Source organism: Macaca fascicularis, chromosome 6 (assembly GCF_037993035.2).
Source record: "Macaca fascicularis isolate 582-1 chromosome 6, T2T-MFA8v1.1".
Classification (NCBI taxonomy): domain Eukaryota; kingdom Metazoa; phylum Chordata; class Mammalia; order Primates; family Cercopithecidae; genus Macaca; species Macaca fascicularis.
The window spans coordinates 157,357,289-157,375,558 of NC_088380.1; the positions used below are offsets into that span (position 1 = coordinate 157,357,289).

Below are 18,270 nucleotides of genomic sequence, written 5' to 3' on the forward strand. Positions count from 1 at the left end.
CACCTGTAGTCCCAGCTACTAGGGATGTTGAGATGGGAGGAATGCTTGAATGCAAGAGTTTGAGGCTGCAGCAAGCTGTGATCTTGCTCACTGTACTTCAGTCCGGATGACACAGCGAGACCTCGACACATTAAAAAGAAAAAAAAAAGGCTGGTAATCCCAGCACTTCGGGAGGCTGAGGCAGGCAGAGACAGGCAGATTGCTTGAGCCCAGGAGTTCAAGACCAGCCTGGGCAATATGGTGAAACTCTGTCTCTATACAAAATTTAAAAATTAGCTGGGCTTGGTGGCATATGCCTGAAGTCCCAGCTACTTGGGAGGCTGAGGTGGGAGGATTGCTTGAGCCTGGAAGGTAAGGCTGCAGGGAGCCGTGATCATACCACTGCACTCCAGCCTGCAGGAAAAAGAGAAAAAAAGATATCAGACCTAAAGGATCACAATGAATCATTCATCTAACATTTAAACAGTCAACCCTCTGTACCCACAGATTCTGCATCTGTGGATTCAACCGACCATGGATCGAAAATCTATTTTTAAAAATTGTATTGAACATGTACAGACTTTTTTTGGGTCATTATTCTCTAAATATAGCAACTCTTTGTATACAATTTACATTGTATTAGGTATTATAAGTAATCTAGAGATGATCTATAGTATATGGGAGGATGTGCATAGGTTATATGAAAATACTAAGCCATTTTATATCAGGGATATCCATGCATTTTGATATCCATGAAAGGTCCTGGAATCATTCCCCCATGGATACTGAGGGATAACTGTAACTGTACAGTGCTTGTCCTGTAACAGATAACACACTGAGGGCTTTACATATTTAACTCATTTAATTCTCATAACAGCCCTGGGAGGTATGTTGTACTATGACTATCCACACTTTAGAGAGGAGGACTGAGCACAGAAAGCTTGAAAAACTGACCCAAGGTCACATAGTTTATATGTGGCAGAGTCGGGATTCAAACCCAGGAAGACTAGCTTGAGTCCATACTCTATTTTATTTATTTATTTTTATTTTAAACTCTAATCTTATGGCATATTATGGCATCCATACTCTACATGGGAAATTAGGTAAAGGGGAAGGTGGAGTATATTGCTGAGAGTGGTGGAGCCAATAAGGCAGGACAAGGCAGATAATTTATCCTGGGAACTATGGGCCATTCTTGTGGTTTTAATTAGGAAATGGTCATGATGAGGTTGCAATAGAGTCAGAGAGAGGGACAGACACAGTGAGGAGGCTGTAAATATGGTCAGGGCAGACACCTGTGCAGCTTGGACTAGGGTGGTAGTGATAAACAAAAGGGCCGGGTGTGGTGACTCACACCTGTAATCCCAGCACTTTGGGAGGCCGAGGCGGATGGATCACGAGGTACGGAGTTCAAGACCAGCCTGGCTAAGATGGTGAAACCCCATCTCTACTAAAAATATAAACAAATTAGCTGGACGTGATGGCAGGCGCCTATAGTCCCAGCTACTCGGGAGGCTGAAGCAGAGAATTGCTTGAACTCAGGAGGCGGAGGTTGCAGTGAATTGAGATCACAGCACTGCACTCCAGCCTGGGCAACAGAGCAAGACTTCATCTCAAAAGAAAAGAAAAGATGGGGTTGGGTTAGAGAAAAAAACTGGACACAGGACCTATGGGACTGGCTCATGGATGGGATGTGGGGACGAGTGGAGTGTCAGGTTTTAGGACTGAACATGTGAATTGGACACACTGGGGAAGAGGAGAAGCAGATTGGTGAGTTCAGCCTTTGACTTATTGGGTTGGAGCTGACTTTGGGACAGCCCCAGCGGGGGTGTAAGTGGGTAGTGGGAGCCACCTGGGGTCGAGGATGGAGTCTAGGCAGGGGATGGTCCTATGGAGAGGGAGGAGCCAGGCCCTCAAGAGCAGTCTTCCTCAGAACCTCCCAGGGTGTGGCTAGAAATGTACGTCCCACGCTTCACCTGGACCCGTGGCAACCAGCTCCCTGGGTGGGGCCTGGGCCTCGCCTCCTTATAGGCTCTCCGGGTGACAGCGAGTTGGAAGGATTTGGGCCCAGCTCAGTGATGAGCAACTCAGAAGTCCTGAGAAGAGGAGCAAGGGCTGCCAGAGACATGAAGTCACCCCAACTCACAGGCTGCCTCCAAAAGCTGTGGATCTGCCCCTCCCCTAGTGAGCCAGGGAGCTCGGCTCCCTGACCTGACTGACCTGTTGGCTTCCAGCCCTTCCCTTCCCCTCTACATTCCCACAGGTTACTCTTATCACCTCTTTCACCTGCCCACAGTCTGCTCATTCTGCCAGGCCCTCAGGATAAGGTCCAGTCCGTGGACCTTGTCACACACAAGGTCACCCATCATCTGCTCCTGACCACCTCTCCAGTTTTCTTGCTCATTTTTTTCCTTCCTGTTTCCTCCATCCCCTTCCCCCATGCAACACTCTGCTTTTCCTGAGCCTTCCACGTGGCCTTTGTACAAATTGTTCCTTGTGCTGGGAATGTCTATCTCCCCACCCTGATCCCATCCATTCTTGCTGACCCTGCTCAGAAGCTGCCTCCCGTAAAAATCTCCCTCAATATGCTCCCCTCTGGCCAGGCACAGTGGCTCCTGCTTGTAATACCAGCACTTTGGGAGGCCGAGGTGGGTGGATCACTTGAGGTCAGGAGTTTGAGACCAGCCTGACCAACATGGTGAAACCCTGTCTCTACTGAAAAACAAACAAACAAAAAAACAAAAATTAGCCAGGTGTGGAGGTACATGCCTATAATTCCAGCCACTTAGGAGGCTGAGGCAGGAGAATTGCTTGAACTCAGGAGGCAGAGGTTGCAGTGAGCTGAGATCATGCCATTGCACTCCAGCCTGGGGGACAAGAGCAAAACTCCATTTAAAAAAAAAAAGGAAGGCCAGGTGCGGTGGCTCATGCCTGTAATCCCAGCACTTTGGGAGGCTGAGGCAGGTGGATTGCTTGAGGTCAGGAGTTCAAGACCAGCCTGACCAACATGGTGAAACCCCATCTCTAATAAAAATACAAAAATTAGCCAGGCCTGGTGGCAGGCATCTGTGATCCCACCTACTCTGGAGGCTGAGGCAGGAGAATCACTTGAACCTGGGAGGCAGATGTTGCAGTAAGCTGAGATCTCATCATTGCACTCCAACCTGGGTGACCAAGTGAGACTCTGTCTCAAAAAACAAAAAACAAAAAACAGGGCTCCCCTCTTTTCCCTAAGCCACAGCATTGCACTGTATCTCACCAGCAGGCACTCAGCTCCCCCAGCCTCTGGACATAAGGAGGGACATGCAGGTCATCTCCAAACAAATATGGACAGTTATTGAGAGTGCAAGCTCCTGTCTCTTTCAACTCTGCATCCGCCTTACCAGGATCACAGTGCCTGGCACAGAGAAGATGCTCAGAGGGCCTCAAGCAGCTGGAAGGGGCCCTCTAAGGCAGAAATTAGCATGAGAAAGACCCAGACCATCTTCAAGGATTTTAGACTGCTGAGCACAGGAACACAGATCACCAAGGAGAATTTGCTGGTCTATGCTAATTTCCCTCACCAAACTGGTAGAGTGACAGGACCACGTTCTAGGAAGTCACAAGCATATCTCTGTATGTGGCCTGCAGTTTGGGTTCATGGCCATCACCATCAGGTCCAGTCCTATCTGACTATACCCAGTCCAAAGGTGTCACATGGTCACATATGGAAGTCAGAAGCTTGGTCCCATCCCCCAGCATCTCACTTTGTTAAGGCCTCCACTTCTTTCCCTCTCTGAGATATGAGTAGGCTGACAGAAAGCCCTTTTCCTCAACACAAGGAGGTTGGCTTTTGGAGGAAACAGGAGTCTGTCCCACCTTCACGTGTCTGACGTGGCTTCTCTGTCCTCCTCTGCTTTGCTCTGGTGGCTTGTATATTTTTTCAGCTTTGTTCCTACAATTAGATAATCTTTTTTTTTTTTTTTTTTTGACAGAGTCTCACTCTGTCGCCCAGGCGGGAGTGCAGTGGCTGGATCTCAGCTCACTGCAAGCTCCGCCTCCCGGGTTTACGCCATTCTCCTGCCTCAGCCTCCCGAGTAGCTGGGACTACAGGCGCCCGCCGCCTTGCCCGGCTAGTTTTTTGTATTTTTTAGCAGAGACGGGGTTTCACCGTGTTAGCCAGGATGGTCTCGATCTCCTGACCTCGTGATCCGCCCGTCTCGGCCTCCCAAAGTGCTGGGATTACAGGCTTGAGCCACCGCGCCCGGCCATAATTAGATAATCTTGAGCCTCTGAAGGTCCTTAGGATTCCACCGATACACTGTTTTCCAAATTTGCCCCAGCCTTACCTCAGACCCAGAGACTCAGGGACTCCAGGGACCTGGCGATCTGCATCCTTAGCAAGCCCCTTAAGGGATTCACTCATCCAACCCCACCCAGTCTTTTTTTTGAGACGGAGTCTCACTCTGTCACACAGGCTGGAGTGCAGTAGTGTGATCTCAGCTCACTGCAACTGCAAGCTCGCCTCCTGGTTTCACACCATTCTCCTGTCTCAGCCTCCCGAGCAGCTGGGACTACAGGCGCCCGCCACCACACCCGGCTAATTTTTTGTATTTTTAGTAGAGACGAGGTTTCACTGTGTTAGCCAGGATGCTCTCAATCTCCTGACCTCGTGATCCGCCCGCCTCGGCCTCCCAAAGTGCTGGGATTACAGGTGTGGGCCACCGTGCCCGGCCTTTTTTTTTTTTGAGATGGAGTCTCACTCTCTTGCCCAGGCTGGAGTGCAATGGCGTGATCTCTGCCCACTGCGACCTCTGCCTCCCAGGTTCAAGTGATTCTCCTGCCTCAGGCTCCTGAGTGGCTGGGATTACAGGTATGTATCACCACACCTGGCTAATGTTTGTATTTTTAGTAGAAACAGAGTTTCACCATGTTGGCCAGGCTAGTCTCGAACTCCTGACCTCGTGATCCACCCACCTTGGCCTCCCAAAGTGCTGGGATTACAGGCGTGAGCCACCACACCCAGACTTTTTTTTTTTTTTTTTTGAGACAGAGTCTTGCTCTGTCACCCAGGATGGAGTGCTGTGGCACGGCTCACTGCAACCTACACCTCCTGGGTTCAAGCGATTCTCTTGCTTCAGCCTCCAGAGTAGCTGGGATTACAGGCACCTGCCACCATGCCCAGCTAATTTTTTTTTTTTTTTTTTTGAGACGGAGTCTCGCTCTGTCGCCCAGGCTGGAGTGCAGTGGCCGGATCTCAGCTCACTGCAAGCTCCGCCTCCTGGGTTTATGCCATTCTCCTGCCTCAGTCTCCCCAGTAGCTGGAACTACAGACGCCTGCCACCTCGCCCGGCTAGTTTTTTGTATTAGTAGAGATGGGGTTTCACCGTGTTAGCCAGGATGGTCTCGATCTCCTGACCTCGTGATCCGCCTGTCTCAGCCTCCCAAAGTGCTGGGATTACAGGCTTGAGCCACCACGCCCGGCCTTTTTTTTTTTTTTGTATTTTTAGTAGAGACAGGTTTCACCATGTTGGCCAGGTTGGTCTCCAACTCCTGACCTCAAGTGATCCGCCCACCTCAACCTCCCGAAGTGTTGGGGTTACAGGCATGAGCCACCACACCCGGCCTTGTATATTTTTTGAGCTTTGTTCCTACAGTTGGATGATCTAAAATTTTTTTTTTTCTTGCTCTGTCACCCAGGCTGGGGTGCAGTGGCACGATCTCAGCTCACTGCAACCTCTACCTCCAGGGTTCAAGCGATTTTCTCCTGCCTCAGCCTCCTGAGTACCTGGGATTATGGACGTGCGCCACCACCCCCAGCTAATTTTTGTATTTTTAGTAGAGAGGAGGTTTCACCATGTTGGTCAGGCTGGTCTTGAACTCCTGACCTTGTGATCTGCCCAAGTCAGCCTCCCAAAGTGCTGGGATTACAGGCGTGAGCCACCGCACCTGGCCCAGTTGGATAATCTTGAGCCTCTAAAGGTCCTTAGGAATCCACCAATCCATTGTTTCCCAGATCAGGATCTCCAGGGGCCTGGTGATCTGCATCCTTAGCAAGCTCCTTAAGGGATTCACTCATCCAACCCCACCCTGCTCATTTTACAGGCTGGCTCATGGGATGGCAGAAAGCCATCCACTGGGAGCAGGCCGATCCGAGTGCCAGCCTAGGCTCTCATTAACCTGCCAAGCCATCTCATCTCTCTGAGCCTCATTGTTCCCATCTGTTTAATGGAGACAACCACTGTCATCCTGCCTAATTTGCAGAGTCCTTGGGATGGTTAGAATAACGGGGGGGGGGGGGGGGGGGGGTGGGGTGGGAGACAGGCTCGGCGGGAGAAGAGATTAGCACAAGGTCATTTACCTCTTCATCTGCTTGTTTTGTGCCAGGAGAGGGGATTCTGCTGGGAACAACTTGTTGGGAGAGATGACATTCTAGTAAACAATGAAACCAGTAAATGAACCAGATAATCACGATAAAGGGGTTTTCGAGAGTCAGGGCAAAGGTATGTGTTGAGGGAGGGAGGGTCTGCCCAAGAGGGGTCACTCTGGCAGAGCACTGGTGGTCCGGGAGCTGTCCCAGGAGGTCCTGGAGAGCTGTCACAAGCCCAGCGGTGGAAGAGCCTGGAGGCCCTCTCGAGCCTAGCCAGAGCGCTCCCAGGGCCCTCGGAGCCGCGGCGGGCGCGGGTCTTTGTCTCCCACATTCTCTCTGCCGCCTCTCCCGACCCCCAGCGCTGTTTCGTCTCTGACCCCGAATAACTTGTTGGTTTCCCCCCGGGCTTTGTTTCCCGGGGTCACCACCTCGGGGACGCCGGGCAGCCGCCCCGGCCCTCGTGGGTCCTTCATCTGACACCCCCTCCGGCCCCCGCCCCCTACCCGCTCGGAGATAGGGGTCAAAGGCAGCCCGCGTCACGTGGTCGCCGAGCAGCACCGAATCGGCCGGGAGGGCCGAGGGAGAATCCGGGTGGAAGTCGAGAAATCCAGCCCCGATAGCAGCGCCCGGTCCCGCCCCAGCCCCCGCCCCGGGGCGCTCACCGCACGCCCGCCGGCCGTCCCGGGCCCCGGAACCCTTCTCTGGCCGGCACCCACGCGGCATCACGGAATCGAACCCCGCTCTCAGAGGCCGCGATTCGGGGAGGTAGGCGCTGGGCCGAGGAGGTAAGGGGAGACGGGCTGGGGGGGCTCTCGGCGCACGGGTACGCCCCTCTGGGCTAGGGGGCGAGGCAGCGCGCCCCAACCTCCAGTCTCCAGGGAGACCCCTCCCCGCCGCGGGACGAGGGGGAGCCTGCGAGCTGCCCCGGCGCAGCGCCGGGCCGGGACTGGGGGCTGGGCACCGGGAGGGAGCGGGAGCGGGAGGGGGAGGAGAGCGGGCGGGAGGAGGAGGCGGCGGCGGCAGCGTGGAGCGGGGGTGGGAGCGGCAGGAGGCGGCCGCGAAGGGGTTAACCCTGGCCCGGGCCGGAGCCCGGAGGCGCACGCACGGCCCAGGGGAACCAGGCGTCCCGCTCTTCTCCGGGAGCGCCCCTTCCCCCGAGTGGCGCCCCAGCCGTGGCAGGTAAGAGGCCGGGAGGGCCCGGGCCTGCCAGTCCCCTGTCGCCGAGCCGGCGGGGCCCGAGCCCGGCGTGCAGGCCGCGCGGGGCCCCAGCGGCCGCCGGCGCAAGTTTGGTGCGGGAGGGCGCCGGGCGGGCGGGTGGAGTCGGCCGGGCCCCGCGCGCGGGGGTGGGAGGACAAAGGGGTGGGGGGCCGCGCGGGGCCGAGGGCAGGCTGGGGTGCGGGCGAGGGCAGCGCGGCAGCTGTAGGTCACGGATAATGTCACTCACGAGGAATGCCCCCTCCCCCTCCCCTGCTCCCGAACAGGGGAAACTTTTGTCTAGCGAGGGAGGGGGTTAGAGGCCGGGTCCTGCTTCGCGAAGGCTAAGGCAGCCGGACCGGTTTTCTGCGGTCTCTGAGCGGCCTGGTCTCTAACTCCCCTCCTTCCTCAGGGTCTCGGGAGCAAGAAGTTCTCCCTTTGCACGCAGCTCTTTAACGCCCTGGGACAGGGGTGAGGAGGGGGCACCCGTGGGACGGGTGGGTTCTGGGACCGGCCGGGAATCCGGGGACTGGCCACTTGGCTCTTTGCAGACTCGAGCACCCCAGTGTGCCCTGTGAGGCTCAGGGAATACAGAGCCCCACCCCCTGAACGCCCCATTGTCGCCCTCCCCACCTGGAGAGCTTTCAGAATGGCCTGCAGGCGGTTTTGCCCCCTGGTCTGTTCAGAGCAACCTGGCTGTTTGTCAAGTTTCCAGCGGTGTGACCTTGAGTGGGTTCCCTACCTTCCCCTAGCCTCAGTTTCTTCACCTGTAAAATGGGGAGAATAGTATTTGCTAGAGTAAGGATGAGAGGAGTGTGTGGTACCTCAGCAAATGGTGGCATGCTTATATTCAACAAGTACATTTCACGTTTACCGTGTGTTAGGCGCTGGACGAATTCATTGCTTTACGTACATTCGCATTTAATTCTCCCACATTACTGTTAACCACATTTTATGGAGGGGGAAACTGAGGCACAGGGTTGTAAAGGTCACACAGATAGAAAGTGGTGGAGCTAGGATTTTACCTCCGTCTCTCAGCCTGTGTCTCAACCACAGATCCCTACAATGTCTTGCTGTGACAGCTCACAGTTTATTTCTCCCTTTTTTTTTTTTTTGACTTTGACCTTGTACAGTTTCATTTTCAGTTGAAATTATGGGGACATCTGTCCTCTTCACCATTTCCCCCACCCGCAGGTAATGCTCCCTTCTGCCTGATACTTGTTCCAAGTGAGGTCTTATGCCCTGGCTCTTGTTAGCATAGGCAGCTGGAGCAGGAGGGAGGTCAGTTGGAGACTGGGCCTGGAGCTCCGTAATGGTCCAAGTGCTGTTGCTGGCTACTGGGTCTATGGTAGTGCCAGTGGTGCAGGGAGAAGCCGGTCTCCCTGGCTCTGACTGGAGACAGCTGGTGGCTTTGTCAACAGGCCTCTCTCCCTAGCACCCAGGGACAGCCGAATCTTTACTTTTCATTCAGACCAGGTTACTTTCAGATCAGCGGGGGGCAGAGGTGGGGCAAGGGTGTTCTTGTGTAACTTGGCCATGGCAGGGGTCCTCACTGCTAACTAATGGATGCCCCAGCCCCAAAGTCCTTGAGGGTAGTAATAGTGTCAGGATTGCAGAACCCTAATGGAGAATGCATGTGTGTACAGGTTCCTGAGCCTAGCTAGCTCAGTACTGGGCACCCTGCAGGCCCTCAGTAAATATCCCACAAGTGAATGTGTGAGGTGGCTTAGACTTCTGCTGGCTTTCACACCCTGGGCTGGCCCAATCATTTGGTGAGGGTGACATCTTATGAGTACTGATCAGGCTCTGATTGAGGTCCTTGAGTAATTACTTTAAAAATGGAAAACAAATTGCAATTTAATTAACAACATCTTAAATCTAGGGCTGAGAGACAGTGTGGTGGGTGGGGGTAGATAATGAGAGAAGTTCTTGGGGAAGGGAAGTTTGTGCATTTCAGCCTGCTCCGAGCGGTGTTCCGGCACTGTGTCTGGTTTTGCAGGGTTTGTAGGCTTTTTGAGGGCCCTGGGAATAGGGAACTCTGCTGGGCCGATAGCTTGTAGGAATAAATGTGGAAATTCCGTTGCTTTGCTGGACATTGAGGGGACTCAGAAAAGCAGGGCATTGAATGGAGGAGTTGGAAGGCTGACTTGTCATATGGTCAGACTGTCCCTTTCATAGTGGTCAGAGCAAGAAGAAAGGCCTCTGGGGGAACCAATAAGTAAAGGGAGGACCCCGGCAAGCAAGAGAAAATGGATAGTGAGCCTCCTGTCACAAGGAGGTATGTGAGGAACAGTTTTGTAATCACAAGTTGAGGATGTGGTCAAGAATTTAAGATCATAGACTGGGGGTTGGCATCTGAGAAACTCACAAATGGGCTCTGGTCTAGGCAGCCCAGAGCTCTCTCTGCCCTGGGCTTTGGACCTGCTTGGCTGGGCTTTTTCCACCCTTCCATGCTTCGGGACCAAAGCCAGGCCTGCAAGTCTCTAGAGGCTGGGCAGACTTCTACTGGCCTGGAATTTGGATTTGAATATGGCTTGAAATATCTGGACTGTTTGGAGGACTTGGACATTCTTTACTTGAAATGGAACATTAGGGTAATTTGTGAAATGTGTATGGAAAATGTCTGTGGCTGAGGGTGACAGGGGACATGAAATGGGGTACAGTCCTGCTGGATTCTGGAGAGGCTGTTCTGATGGGGGACAGAAGACAAGGATTCAAATGATGGCTATGGGGCAGGATCTGATCAGTTATAGATGGGTTTTGGAAGGCGAGTGGAAGGAAACGCTCTCTGCTTATTCATGTCAGCAAGGCTTCCTGGAGGAGGAAGTATTTTCGAGGGTGCAGACTGTGGGAAATGGGACAATAGGAGACAAGATTAGGTCATGGGGAGCCTGCAGTGCCCTGCTCAGGAGTTTGGGTTTTACTCTGGAGCCTATAGAGAGGACAGAGGGTTGTAAGTAGCTCATTGACTCGATGCCTGTTCCTGTGCCTTGTGTCAGGCACCATGCCAGGCTCTTTACAGACACCCCATTGAAATCTCACAATACCCTGCAAAGTAGCTGCTGCTGCTCCTGCTGCTGCTGGTAACCCCTACCCCTGTCCCATTTTCAGATGGGGAAATAGAGGCTCAGACGGGTAGAGTCACTTGTAGAGCTGGAATTTGAACCCAGGCCTGAATTATTTCTGCCTTGCTGTGTTGCTTCTCAGGGGTCTTTTGACCCAAGATGGTAGCAAGACTGGCAGGGTTAAGACCAGGCCAGAGATGGCACTCATCATGGTCCTGCAGAAAGCTGACCACAGGCTGACTCAGGCAGTGGACTGAGAGGAAAGGAGGGGGAAGCTGCAGGACTTTGTAGCTGTCTTGGCGTTTGGGGTCGTCACAGGTCGTCTTAAGGTTTGGTGAATAACCCTTAAGGGGCAGTATTACTGCTTTCAAATCCCTGAAAGGCCCTCTACAGGTAGGGGCCATAGTCTTGTCCTTCAGGGTTCCTGAGGATGGAGAAAGCAACAAGGGTGACAGCTCCAAGGAAGTTAGCCAGGAAGTAAGCTGCCCAGAAAGAAGGCGAGAACAGCATGGCTGAAGGTATGCAAAGAGCCTGGAGAGCTGCAGAGGTGGCAGCAGGATGCACCAGCAGGGGCAGGCCTGGGTGGCTACTCTCAGTTCCCTTTTCACCCAAGAATCTCAGCATTTGAATGGTGCCCGGCCCACTTCCACCCCCTGCTTTTCTCATAGCTTTGGAGCTGCCCTTCCTGCACGTCCTGGGGAGTTCCATTTGGCCTGGCCTGCAGAGCTTCACTGGGAGAGTCCTTGCCCTTTGGAATACACTCAGTCCAGCTGACTGTCAAGGGGCCCCTTGGGGATGTCTGGAGCAGTGGCCAGAGCTAGGCTAAGGACTGTGCTTTCACAGAGGATTTGAACCCTCTGCTTCCATTTCTCATCTGTGAAATGGGGTCAGTCTCTCTTTCCTCACCTGTGAAGAAATAAGGCTACGTCATGAATCAGGCTGAATCAGTAGGGCTTAGGGCAAAAGGGCTGGTGAGTTTGTGGATTTGAAAGTGAAGACGGGGCGGAGGGGAGGGGTTGTTCCCCTCCTTCCCTGCAGTGAAGGTTAAAGGAGGCTCTCTTGGTTTCTGGGGGTCACCAGCAAAGCTGCTTTCTGTGTCTGTGGGGCTCTTACAAAGCTCTGCCTAGCAGCTTCTGTCTTGGAGATGTGGAGCGCAGTGGAAGGGGTGGATGTTTGGGGCGCAGAGGTCCTGGACCCTGTGGCCTCAGGGCTAAAGCCAATTTGCCGTCAAAATCCTTATCTAGATGGAGGAGAGTTTGTGCTAAGTTGCCTCCTGGCCCTTTTTATTTCTACTCACCTTACTTCTTTAATACAGATTGGATTAATCTAATTTTAAAATGTGCATGAATGAGCATTTGTTTATTTGAGGGCAATGTATGGGAAGTGCCTGCTGTGTGACTGCAGTGCCCCCTCTCCCACTCCTCCTCAACCCTCAAGCAGAACTGGCCTCTTTCCCTCTCCCTGGCTATGCTCCTGGCCCCTCCTGCCTCTACACATCTGCTCATGGTGAACATGCTGCACTCCAGTCACTTCCCCTTGCTCACCCCAAAACCCTCCCTACCAGTACCCAGCTCCAGGGTTACCTCTTCCATGCAGCCATCCCTAATTCTCCAGAGCCGGCATTGCCTGCTCCCTCCTTTACATGTGCAGAACCTGTTACCTGGACCTCTCATGGGCCCTTCGGCTCCTAGCTTTGAACTCTAGCTTCCTAAAGACAGTCTCCTCTCCTCTGGGCTCTGTGCTCTGGAGGCAGGGGCGACACGTGACTGATTTCCAATGGGGGTGGGCATTGTTGTAGAGTGGAATCAAAAGTCCTGGGTTCAAATCCCCATTCTGTCACTATTAACTGCATGATCTGGGGTAAATTACCTAAATCTCCATGGACATCAGTTTCCTTAACTTCACAATGGGGGTAATAATAGTTCTGTTTTGTTAGGGAGGTTACGGAAATCAGTGCTTTGACATAGTAAGTGTGCAGTAAGTAGAAGCTGTTCAAAGATAACAGTTGTTGTGATCATCGTTTGTAGCTAGAGGGGATCTGTCCTTTTAGAGGTGAGAGAAAGAATCCCTGAAATTTGAGTTTCTGAACTTTCTGCCTAATGGCCCGAGATGGCATGTGCAGATGAAGAAACTGAGGCCTGGAGAGAGAGAGCAATTTGCATGGCATGTGGGAACATCTGGTCTTGTCTAGGAAGCTGGACAGGATTTTTTTGTTATGCCTCTGTTTTTCCTCTTCCTTCCTGTCATCAAGCCTAAGGTGCTTAAATTCCACGGGCTCAATCTCCTCCCTGGTGACCATGTTGAAGGATGTCTAAAGCTTACACCAGATAAATTGGTCTGGCTGGGAAGGTGCCACGGGGCTGGCAGCCCTGTGGCTGTCCTTGTAACCAGGGAACCGTGCCCCAGACTGCATGGGCTGGAGCTTTTTGAGGCCTCCCACCCAGTCTCACTTTGCTTGGGAAGGGGAAGAGGATGGTGGCAGAGACAGGTGACATGGGCTTGGTCTTGGGGCAGGTGACTAGGAGATCCAGACAGAGCAAAGGTTGAGAGCCAGGCTCTGGAGCCAGGTGGCCTCTGTTCAGGTCCCTGCTGGGCTGCTTCCTATGTGTGAGAACGTGGGCAAGCTGTTTAGCTCTTCCTCTGTACAAAGGGGATGATAATTGTCCCCATCTGACAGCATTTAGAAAGATAACACACTGTGAGCCCAATCTATGTGAGTTATCATTATTATTGTAGTTGATATTATTGACTAAAGAGCTCATTTAATCCTCACGACAGCAGTAAGAGATAGGCACTATTATTATTCCCTTTTAGCAGATGTAACAACCAAGGCTAAGAGAGGTAGGTGGCTAGCCTGGAGCAGTTTAGTCCCAGGGGATGACAGTCAGGGCCCGCTGCTGGGGTTGCTCTGGCCAGAAGAAGTAGACTTGTTGTATGAGGTGCTGGAAGGCGTATCCAGTGGGTAGATGGGCCAGGAGAGGCTGACTTCAACTCAGTGTAATGAGAAGACTTAAAAAAAAAAAAAAAAAAATTAGAGCAAGCCAAGATGGAACGGATTGTGTCTGCAGGGAGCGAGCTCCCTGTTTCTGGAGGTGGGAGCAGAATCCTGGAGCTCATGTGATTAAGATGTGGTGAGGATTCTGGCCTCGTTCAGACCTGAGGTCTGGCTTCACGAGGGAGGACTTGGATTCTTATCATCCCAGTCTGTCCAAGGGATTGGCCTGTCTGGGCAGGTCCCAGGGTGGCATTAGGCGGAGGTTTGCTATAGTCATTGCTGCACGGCAGCCACCTCTGGTTTATACTACCAGCCTTGCAAATATGACCTGCCCAGGCAGAGGCCAGATGAGGAGAAGTGAGTGTTGTCATAGCAGGGCCTTTACTCATGCTGCATGCTCTGCCTGCATTCATTCCCTCCCCCTCTCCTTATGCCTGGGCAGCTCCTGTTCATGCTTCTATGAGTGTAAGCACCATCTATTCACGGAAGCTCTCCCTGATCCACCTGCAGGCTAAGTCAGTGGTTCTGAAAGTTTGTTTCTGGACCAGTAGCATCAGCATTACCTGGGAACTTGTTAGAAGTGCGAATTATCTAGCTCTATACTGGACCTACTGAATTAGATACCCTGGAGGGTGGGATTCAGCAATCTGTTTTAGGAACCCTCCCAGTGATTCTAATGCATGCTGTGTGGTTTTTTTTTTTTTTTTTTTTAGGCAGAGTTTCGTTCTTGTTACCCAGGCTGGGGTGCAGTGGTGCGATCTCAGCTCACTGCAACCTCCACCTCCCGGGTTCAAGTGATTCTCCCGTCTCAGCCTCCCAAGTAACTGGGATTACAGGTGCCTGCCACATGCCCGTCTAATTTTTGAATTTTTAGTTGAGACAGGGTTCCACCATGTTGGCCAGGCTGGTTTTGAACTCCTAACCTCAGGTGATCCGCCCACCTCAGCCTCCCAAAGTGCTGGGATTATAGGTGTGAGCCACCGCGCCTTGCTGCATGCTGAATTTCGAGAAACACTAGGATAGGTCATTAAAAAAAAAACTGATGCCTGTTTCCTTGGGCTCTCTTGTTTTCAGCATATTCAGTCACCCAGCGGATGTGGGGGACCCAGAGTAAAGCCTAGCTTCTCACCACCCTGTCTTCAAGGAGCCCCCATCTTGTAACAGCTCCCTATCCCCCAGGAAACAATCTCGTGACACAATGATGGGATACAACAGAACCCCAGCATGATTACAGGAGCCAGTGCTGGGGCAACATGAGGAAGGCAGGATTGGGGAGCTGGAAGAGCAGGGGAGATTTTGTGGGTGGCAAGCATGGGTGCCAGGGCAGCTGTTTTCTGGGGCTGGGGCCAGGGCAGGGGTTGGGCAGAGAGCATGGGCTCTGCCTTAAAGAATAGTGTGCTTAGAGCCAGGCGTGATGGCTCATGCCTGTAATCCCAGCACTTTGGGAGGCTGAGATGGGTGGATCACCTGAGGTCAGGAGTTTGAGACCAGCCTGGCCGACATGGTGAAACCCCATCTCTACTAAAATACAAAAATTAGCTGGGCGTGGTGATGGGTGCCTGTTATCCCAGCTACTTGGGAAGCTGAGGCAGGAGAATCGCTTGAACCCACAAGGCGGAGGTTGCAGTGAGCCGTGATTGTGCCACTGCACTCCAGCCTGGGCAACAGAGCAAGACTCCATCTAAAAAAAAAAAAAATAGTGTGCTTAGGTGTATATATGCAAACGTGTGTGTGTGGGATGCACACATGTGCGATTACAATGGTCATATGTGGTCTGAGAGGGCTGAGGGGACTTAGCTGCTATCAATCCATTGGTTTTAAGCATCTCAATAATTTTTTTCCTTTTTTTTTCGAGACAGGGTTTCACTCTGTCACTGAGGCTGGAATGCAGTGGCGCGATCTTGGCTTGCTGCAACCTCTGCCTCCCAGGTTCAAGGGATCCTCCCACTTCAGCCTACTGAGTAGCTGGGATTATAGGTGTGCACCACCAGGCTCAGCTATTTATTTGTGTGCATTTTTTGTAGAGATGGGGTTTTACCATGTGCAGGCTGGTCTCCCAACTCCTGAGCTCGAGTGATCCTCCCACCTGGGCCTCCCAAAGTGTTGGGATTACAGGCATGAGCCACCATATCCGGTCAGCATCTCAATAATTTCTTTCTTTCTTTCCTCCCCTCCCCTCCCCTCCCCTCCCCTCCCCTCTCCTCCCCTCCCCTCCCCTCTCCTCCCCTCCCCTTCTTTTTTGACAGTCTCACTCTGTTGCCCAGGCTGGAGTGCAGTGGTATGATCTTGGCTCACTACAACCTCTGCCTCTCTGGTTCAGGCGATTCTCCTGCCTCGGCCTCACGAGTAGCTGATATTACAGATGTGTGCCACCACACCTGGCTAATTTTTGTATTTTTAGTAGAGATGGGGTTTCACCATGTTGGCCAGGCTGGTCTCAAACTCCTGATCTCAAGTGATCCACCTGCTTTGGCCTCCCAAAGTGCTGGGATTATGTGAGCTACTGCACCTGGCCTCAATAATTTTTTTTTTTTTTGAGATGGAGTCTTGCTCTGTCTCTGTAGAGTGCAGTGGCATGATCTCAGCTCACTGCAATCTCTGCCTACTGGGTTCAAGTGATTCTTCTGTCTCAGCCTCCCGAGTAGCTGGGATTATAGGCACATGCCACCACGCCCAGCTAATTTTTGTATGTTTACTATAGACAGCGTTTCATCGTATTGACCAGGCTGGTCTCGAACTCCTGACCTCATGATCCACCCGCCTCGGCCTCCCAAAGTGTTGGGATTACAGGCGTGAGCCACCACGCCCAGCCTAATAATTTTAATCATGATGATCATAATTGCTGCTCACATTTATTGACAACTTATAAATGCTTGCTAGACACTTCCATGTCACCTTATCGGAAGTAATCCCCAGGATAATCCTATAGGTAGGCTCTATTATCACCATTATTGTCCCCGCTTAATAGATGAAAATACTGAGGCCACACAAGAGGGTAGATCTAAGAATTCTATGGAGATATATAGAGGTGCTTAAAGGCATGATCTCATTGGAAGGAGAGCAGTAGGGGATTGTCATGGAGTGTTTGTATCGCAGGCACAACTTATGGCGGTTTTCTAAAGATGTCTCCAAATGTGTGTGTTGTCAAATGAGTGAGTCAGCCTTTGGAGGAAGGTGGATGGGATTGTGTTGGGTGGTTAGGGCTCCAGCCTCCAAGCTGGGGCTTCCACTGCTGATGTTGTTCTCCTGTTTTGTGGATGGGCTATCTGAGGCCCAAAGAGATTCAGTGGTGAGTTCAAGGTTCCGCTTCTAGGGCAAAAGAACAAATCAGAGAGATAAAAGTAGATCTCTAGCTGGGCATGGTGGCACATGCCAGAAATCCCAGCTACTCGGGAGGCTGAGGTAGGAGGTTCGCTTAAGCCCAGGAGTTCAAGACCAGCCTGGACAACATAGTGAGACTCCATCTCAAACAGCAAAAAGAGTGGATCTCCTTTGGTTCTAACAAGAGGGGGTGTGAGATTCAAGATCAGAGCCCACTGTCCACTCTGCTGTCTTTTCCTGCCTCAGTGTCCCCAAGCTGCTGCCCAGTAGCCCAAGGGTGGGCAGTCTTTCTCTAACACAGGAACCCCTTCACTTCACATTTAGGGGATTGAAGCCTAGTGGAGCAGGGACTCACCCATGGCCACACAGGGGGTCAGAATTACTGTTGAGGCCAGAACCCAGGATTGTCTCGGTTACAACCAGGAAGGGTTTTGTTTCCCAAAACCTGTCCCTTCCCCACCCCTTCTTTGGCAGGCTGAGTAGCCGTTGCCCTCAGGGTGGCCCAGAGCAGTGCTGGGGGTAGAGATGAAGGTGCCTTGTGAAGAGGCTGCCAAGAAGGGGTGGGGCAGCTTCCAAGAGGAAGAGCACTAAGAAGCCCAAACCCCAGACGGAAACCAAATGTATTTTCTGGGCCCTAAGAGGATATTTGGAACAATGGAGGTGGGATGAGGGAAGTTAAAAAGGGCTTCTTGATATCCTTAGAAAAAAAAAATATAGAGGCTTTAGGTTTGACTTTTGTTTCTCTGAAGGATGTTTGTGTAACTTTCTGAAGGCAGGATCCCAGCACTCTGTGAGGCTTGTCAGGTACTGGTTTTTTTTTTTGAGATGGAGTCTCGCTCTGTCGCCCAGGCTGGAGTGCAGTGGTGCAGTCTCGGCTCACTGCAAGCTCCACCTCCCAGGTTCATGCCATTCTCCTGCCTCAGCCTCCCGAGTAGCTGGGACTACGGGCGCCCGCCACCATACCCAGCTAATTTTTTGTATTTTTAGTAGACGGGGATTCACCGTGTTAGCCAGGATGGTCTCGATCTCCTGACCTCGTGATCCTCCTGCCTCGGCTTCCCAAACTGCTGGGATTACAGGCGTGAGCCACCGTGCCCAGCCTTTTTTTTCTTTTTTTTTTAATTTTAATTTTTTTTTTGAGACGGAGTCTCATTCTGTCACCCAGGCTGGAGTGCAGCAGTGCGATCTTGGCTCACTGCAACCTCCATCTCCCGGGTTCAGGTGATTCTCCTGCCTCGGCCTCTCGAATAACTGGGATTACAGGCGTGTGCCACCACACCCAGCTGCATTTTTTTTTTTTTTTCTGAGATGGAGTTTCACTCTTGTTGCCCAGGCTGGAGTGCAATGGCGCGATCTCGGCTCACCGC

General features: G+C 52.3%; 1 protein-coding gene and 1 long non-coding RNA gene across 15 annotated transcripts in view; one reads left to right on the forward strand and one right to left on the reverse strand.

Moving 5' to 3' along the window:
* Nucleotides 1–326: 326 nt before the first annotated feature.
* On the reverse strand, nt 327–6,391 carry LOC141407082 (uncharacterized). The gene is made up of 2 exons (XR_012414284.1): nt 6,320–6,391; nt 327–393 (listed from the first exon to the last, which is right to left on the reverse strand). It is a non-coding gene; the product is annotated as an uncharacterized lncRNA (long non-coding RNA).
* Nucleotides 6,392–6,868: 477 nt separating this feature from the next.
* NDST1 (N-deacetylase and N-sulfotransferase 1) overlaps nt 6,869–18,270 on the forward strand; it is a 72,806-nt gene continuing 61,404 nt past the window's right edge. For 6 of the 14 annotated variants that reach the window (XM_045394402.2, XM_073994597.1, XM_073994598.1 and 3 more), the window contains exon 1: nt 6,869–7,093. The gene's annotated coding sequence lies outside the window, so the exon portion shown is untranslated. Of the gene's footprint in view, nt 7,114–7,419; nt 7,508–7,841; nt 7,994–18,270 lie in introns of those variants that run through there. The other 8 variants (XR_012414282.1, XM_045394401.2, XM_015452146.4 and 5 more) reach the window with 3 other exon arrangements.